The sequence below is a fragment of the Zea mays genome, unplaced genomic scaffold (genome assembly GCF_902167145.1).
Source record: "Zea mays cultivar B73 unplaced genomic scaffold, Zm-B73-REFERENCE-NAM-5.0 scaffold_335, whole genome shotgun sequence".
Taxonomy (NCBI): domain Eukaryota; kingdom Viridiplantae; phylum Streptophyta; class Magnoliopsida; order Poales; family Poaceae; genus Zea; species Zea mays.
Genome location: NW_023366965.1, coordinates 1 through 6,967, shown reverse-complemented (window position 1 = coordinate 6,967; position 6,967 = coordinate 1). Strand labels below are relative to the sequence as shown.

At 41.3% G+C, this 6,967-nt stretch overlaps 1 non-coding gene across 1 annotated transcript; it reads right to left on the bottom strand.

Moving 5' to 3' along the window:
* Positions 1 to 6,708: 6,708 nt before the first annotated feature.
* Positions 6,709 to 6,779, bottom strand: TRNAC-GCA (transfer RNA cysteine (anticodon GCA)). The gene has a single exon. It is a non-coding gene; the product is annotated as a tRNA-Cys (tRNA).
* Positions 6,780 to 6,967: the final 188 nt, after the last annotated feature.

Below are 6,967 nucleotides of genomic sequence, written 5' to 3'. Positions count from 1 at the left end.
TTGTTGGATATTGATTATGGGATACATACAAATCTTTTAAAAACCCCAAATACGGATGGCAGATATATCAGGGATATATATGAATTCATGCGGGATTGTTTAATAAACTATCTCATCGCTGAAGAAAAGATAGAACTAGTAATTAAACTACTTACACGTAATGAAAAAGATCAAGAAAGTGTATTAGCTAAGATTGTTAGTATATTTGATCGCAATGTGGTAAAGAAAATGTTTATGCCCATGATGTATGGGAAAACCGATTATACCTTAAAAAAGGATGTTGAAGATCTATTAAAGGGTAAGTCGGATTCCGAGGGAATAAACCTAATTTCAAAACATATTTCTACATATTGGAAAGAGAATTTTGGAAAAATGAAAGATCTTATGGATCTTATCAATTATGTTAGCTGGTTTGGAGCAGGACAGGATAAACCGGTGGTATATAGTACGCCGTACTGGGTAACGCTGCAAACATATAAGCGGCGTAAACGCGTAAAAATGAAAATACAGTATGAAACAACCAAAAATAACGAAAAGGAGGTTAAAACAACATCGGCTAAAATGCTTGTACCGTTAAACGATAACGATATTAGAAAGAGCTCAACCTCAACCTTTGCCAACTTCATCCATCAAAAGGATGCATTTACTGCTATCCAGCTTGTTGAGTTTATCAATAAACTCGAGAATGCTTCCTCAATTCCTATATACGCAGTACATGATAATTTTATAACTATGCCTGAATATGCTTGGATTTTGCCGACCCTTTATAGGGAATCAATCTTTCGTATGGGGCACCCACTCATCATAATAAACAAATTTTTATTTGATCATATACTTCTACCTGCAATACAAAACGAACATCCTAAAGATAAACACTTCTTCTCCGTGGAAGAGCGCTCTATGTTATATCGTATGATGATTGATTTACAGAATCCATTGATTCCCGATTTTGGAAGTGTTGATATTACTAAGGATAGAATCAAATCTATAGTGATTCCGAAAGATCTTCTTCTTAAGTGCTTTTCATGTTTATGGATGAGTAAAACTAAAAAAATATCTTTAGTTAGATGGGAATCTTGTCGTGATAAAATCATCAAGGTATACATGAGGTATACTGATGATATCTCTTCAGATGAAGGGGTTAGTAGATGGTTGGAATACAAGAAGAATCTTGACTTAGCTAGTGATCCTGTATGGAGTTGTGATAATACTAATGGTACTCAGGCGGATTCGCTTGATAAAGGCGAGGATGACTACTGCATCCATTATTAAATGTTGTTTTACTCAACTGATTCCCTGCAGCTTTCTCAGCATAAAACATATTTTATATCCCGGTTTAGTAGGTATATACAAATACCGAGGCCACCACTACCAACTACTTGGTAGCCGTGTGGGAAAGAAGTGTGGGAAAGTGGGCTTCTTTCGCTGTGAATACAGATGTTTCTCCCCCCTTGAGACAGGGAAAACATTCAAGAGCTTATTTCATTATTTCCATTTCTATTAGTGATGTATAAAGCGTATAGCGTAGATTTAGCGTTTGATTATTTCAAGTTGAAATGATATTTGTCATGATCAATACATATCACTAAAGATTGAGTTTTTATTAACCTTTCGTTATAACCCTATATTTCCGGGTGTAAGTTCAGGAAGAGAAGAGCTAATCTACTAGCTGGAGATGAGTAGCGAGTTGAAAAAAGATCGATCAGTCCTCTAAGAGCCGAGTAGCATCATGGTAGATATCTTCTGCGAGGTAGGCTTTCCTATCTGCCGAGTAGACCTATCTAGCTTTACCTTCGCGGGTATTCTTACAATAGGGATACCATGATCAAATGTCTTCTGAATTCCACACCTCAAGGCAGCCATCCTCATGAAGGATAAGAGCTTTGTCATTGTTGTCGGCCAGTAATAACCCATCGGACGACCACTTAATATCTACACTATATAGATCTAGTACTTCTAATATGTTATCTATGTCACAATCGTCGATTGTGAATTCGTCAGTTTGTTTACAAAGAATAAATAGTTCATGACCGTATCGACTATAGGTGATCCCCGGATACCGAGACTCGAGCAAGGAATCTACAGTATTCTGATAGAAATTATGCAATATAACGTGTGTTATTTCACCTATAGGTGTTAACCCCGTGGAGGGGAAAAAGCAGTGATTATGAAAGTCATAGATAGGGAGATCTATAATCCGTTCAACCAGATTGAAATATACTCCATATTGGTTTGTAAATTTCTGGGATGTTAATATACGCGAAGTAGGTATATAATTCATACAATCACTCAAATCAATACTAACGACTTTAACGACATTTTCTTGTCGATTCAAGAATGCGTAATGCATGGCTTTCAGATCTTTGAATTTAGAAATGTTAGGCTGAGCTTTAATAACTGTTGTTAAAATAACATTAGATAACCCCTTCAATACAAGTAGGTCCATAGGAACTCTACACTTATACACTCCTATAAGACTATGAGTATCCAGATTCCTTTCATCCAACCATAAATAGCCCTTCGATGCTTCCATACGAATCACATCATAGATTAAAGGCGGAATCTCCTTAATATTTATTTGATAATAAACAACGGGACCAAAACGGTATTTACCTGTTAAGTTCAATTGATTTATGAAATCATTAATCATGAAAGGCAGCACACCTCGAACCCTCCAAGAATCGTTATAGATAGATCGTACTTCCTGTATTGGAAGGGTTATTGGATTGAACAATGAGGAAAACCCGGAATATGCTTTCGGCTGGGTAGGATTGGAAAGTGCAGTAACGGGTTGGAAAGTCAAGGCAAGTCAAGGTAGTTGTTCCATCCTTGAGGGGTCTGTCTTCCGGCACTTTTGGGCTTATGGCGCAGGGCCAACCAGGGCAACTAGAACAAGTCTTTATTCCTCGCTTAGGTTGCAACACAAGTACAGGTACAAGTGAAAGAGAGGTCTAGTACGGGTTGCCCATTGCAGTATTGGAACCATCCTCGAAGGGAAGTGGAGTAATTATTCGTATCTTTTAAAGATTAGTATAGCTTTCTCACGTATTCCCCCGAGTGCCTGCATTTCGACAAAGTAATAAGTAAAAAGTAGTTGGCAGGTGAGGTTCCATCGTATCTTGTTTATGCTCGATGCCTTGAAGTGCTCTCCGAATTCCGGCACTTTTCTAGCGGACAAGACTGGTTGAGGTAGCTTGTAGAAGTCTAGTAAATCAGGAAGTTTCCTGTAGCGGTATAGGTTCATAGGCAGGCCTTGAATGGAAAAAGTCTCATTAATCAGCTCTTTGGTTTCCAGTAGTGGATATCGTTCGTTTAGGCCATGAATTTACTCGGGTAAGCGCGAGGTTGCTCGGTTCCTCAAACAACTCTAACCACAGCCCAACAAAAAAAACCACTGTTTTTCCTTTGAAAGCAACTTACCGAATAACTCCTTTTCTCAATATCCGCTTAAGGGTCTACCCCCCATGCAGAGAAGTAAAGTGAAGTAAATGCGGTTGTAATGTGGCACTTTTGGTTGGAGGAGAGCGAAAGACAAGATCTCTATTCGTTGAGGTATCGGTATCGGTAGTAGTAGGCTTATGGAAGACTGTTTAATCCTATAACGTAGCCATCCCTACCCTGCTGTAGATACGGTAACGGGTCCTCGTCATCGATATCCATCCCAAGAACGGAAAACGGATCCTTTCTATCGGAAGGGACGAGCAAATACGCAATATACTCGGCATCCGATGGAGGCTCTACAAGAGTTGAACTTACACACCTTTATGATACTAGCCTTTAGGCCACAGCAAGCTTCCACTCCTCAACCTCCTAAACTCTACTTACTACTTACTCTAATAGGAGTTGACTTGCTTTTGGAGTTCTTACTGGATATGAATAGAAGTTAGGGCATGGCATTGACAGTGGTACTAGGGAATTGGTATAGATAGCTACAGTAGCAGTTGTAAAGACTAGGGCTTGCTTTTGTAGGTAGTAGTCTTGGGACACGCCGGCAATGGGTATTTTGAGCTGCAGCAATTGGATGTCAAGACGACCATAGAGATTTGAGCTGTAAACACAAGAAGTAACCGACACATTTTGAGTTGGGTTGAGTAAGCTCTAGCTCGCAGTTCCTCAATAATAGACTTGCACCTGGGAGAAAGGGATAAAATGGATCAGGTTGAATTGCATGGAATTGGCACTCAAACAGGAAAGCGAAACTACCTTTCACTCCCCACTCTTTCCTATCCTCGTAGAAAGTCCTTTACACGCCGGGCAACCGGACCAAAAGGGCCGCTTTCCCGTTGCTGTTTGCGCTAAACTTGGTTTGATCCTTGGTTTTTGTTAGCTCCCGAGCCTTTACTTGTCAAAGCCTTCGCTCTTTGTTCAAAAGCGCGGATGGATCTATGAGGCTATGTGTGGACTATCGCTCTCTCAATGAAGTGACAATCAAGAATAAGTAGCCATTGCCCAGGATCGATGATTTGTTTGACCAATATCAGGGTGCGTATCAGCTATTCCATGGACTTCAGGTCTGGGTATTCTCAAATGAAGATTCGGCCGTGTGATATTCATCAGATATCTTTCGTGACGAGATGCGGGCTCTACTTAAGTTAAGTGAAGTTCGGGTCATTCCAATACCAGTTTTAGGGCTGGCCTTCCCCGCAACAAGGATGTGAACTCAGACAAGCAAGAAATCTCAGAGGATGCGCTAACGCTATACGGCTTTCATGCTAGAAATCTATCTATATAATGATAATGCGAGCCGAGCATTTCACCCTATCTACTCACGGCAGTGCAACCTATCAACCGGGAAAGGTCACCGTAGACTAAGCTGGCGCACCTTACAAGAATGACAAGACAAACTCTTTACCAGCATTCCTGATACCGGCACTGCCCACTAATCTCGATCTTGAGAATCACTACCCTCTCTCTCTAGCTAGCTATCCTCTCTCTCTAAGTCTCGGCTTTTATAGCCATAGCCCGATTACAGCAGCTGCAATTCTGTAAACGAAATGTAAGCAAGAGAGGAAGCGTAAACTGAAAACGTAAACTGGTGGTAAAGTAAATGGAATCATGGCCGTTGGATGCTCTTCATCGACGGTCCTCGATTCTTCTCATGACAGGCCAGGCCTCCCCTCTTGAAGGCAATCCTTGTCCTCATCCTCAACTCAAGGAATATCGGTTCTGGGAACCAAGCCTTCAGCGTTGCATAGCATAGTCGAACTGTGAAAAGAGCTTTGAATGAAACTGCAATCTTCCCAAGTTGAGTCTTCTGCCGCCCAGATTAATTTGATCCTCCATTGAGATTTCACCACCCATACCGTCAAGACACAGAACGAGTGCTCAACACTGCAAATGGTTCCGTTTTGATCATCTGAGGTGACCATAGGAAGTGGGAACAGCTTTAGGCCCAAGATGCTTCTGAAATTGGCTCACATGGAAGACTGGGTGAATCTGTGCAGTGTGAGGCGCAAGGCTGCTGGACCAATTTTCTGAAGAATAAGAAAGATAGAACTTTCTAGCTAGCTTCGTTCCTGACCCCAGAATTTTCCTGTATGGCTGTAGCTTAAGGTAGACCATATCACCGCAAAGATCTCTCACTTCTGTGTTGATCTGCAAATTTCCCGGGCTTGAGCTCAATTTTCCTTCCGCGCCGCAATCATTTGCTGTTTCTCAGCCAAGAATTCAGCAGCAGGAGATTCTGGCCCTGGGACCATCACTTCACCTGATAAGGGTTCCGCCATACATTGAAAGGGGGTACATTTCTGTGAGGTATGATAGTCTATACCACCGCTCTGCCAGAGGCAACCATGCATTCCATTTCCTCGGTTCATAGGAAAGAAAGCCCTTCTCGTTAGTCTTCTCGTTAGTACAGCAGAAGAGAAGAGAGCCGTATCACAACAACATTCGCTTCATCCAAGCCAACCTTATTAGAAAGCCGTCTAGCGCATCTGGCACTTGTAAGTATCTGCATCCGAGTCACTCTCCTCATTGGCGGATCTGAATCTGATCAAAGTATGATTCTCTAGGGTCAACGTATAGGGTCAAAAGTCCTACCTGCTCTCAATCCGGATGTTCTTCCTCTGCTTCTCCCTTTCTTTCCCTTCGCTGTTGTCCGAGAAATCAATCCTCTCTTCCCCGAAGAGAGTCTTCCTCTACAGGAAAGCAGTGCTTTTCTTTCTATCCGTGACTTATCTTTGACCTACCTTGCTTCTGCTTCTACTTGACCGGTGCTTGCTTATTAGATCCTATCCACGCTAAAGAAACAGGAATCAGGAAGTTGTTTCTTTCATTTATACCTATGATATCCACGCTAAAGATGAGTGCCTTCTTTTCTTGACAGTTCATATCAGCTATCCCATCTCTTTCTTGCTCGGTGAAAGGAATATCACTATCCCATATATATATCTATTTCAAGAAATATCACTATCCCATCTCTTCTATTAGTTCTAGTTACTGACCCTCGAATACTGTGCTTTCTTACCTAGCTATTATGCATAAACCAGTGCTGCTAAAACACCTAGTCCTTACTTCTATTGAGACTCTACCCTTGCATGAAAAACACTGTCTTGAAAAAACGACTTGCTTTTTGAAACTATACATCAGACTTTAAGGCATTCAGAAAAATCCAGTATCGACAGGCCTAGTTCTTTTCCTTTGCTTATGCAGGGCAAGAATTTGTAGAGTTCAATCAGTACAATAAGAAATAAAAGTATTTTGTGGGTCAGGCGACACCCAGATTTGAACTGGGGATAAAGGATTTGCAGTCCCCTGCCTTACCGCTTGGCCATGCCGCCAAAAGAAAGAAGAGAAAGAACTGGGAGTTGGCGCCTACATAACAGGTAGCTTGCTTACCAAGCCGTCCTGGCAAGCTCCTACAGTTCTCTTATTATTCTTGACTTGACTTATTAATAATAAAACTACTCACTAACAAAATGAAAGACGATCTAGAATCTACCCAAGAAGATAGAGAGTCCCACATACG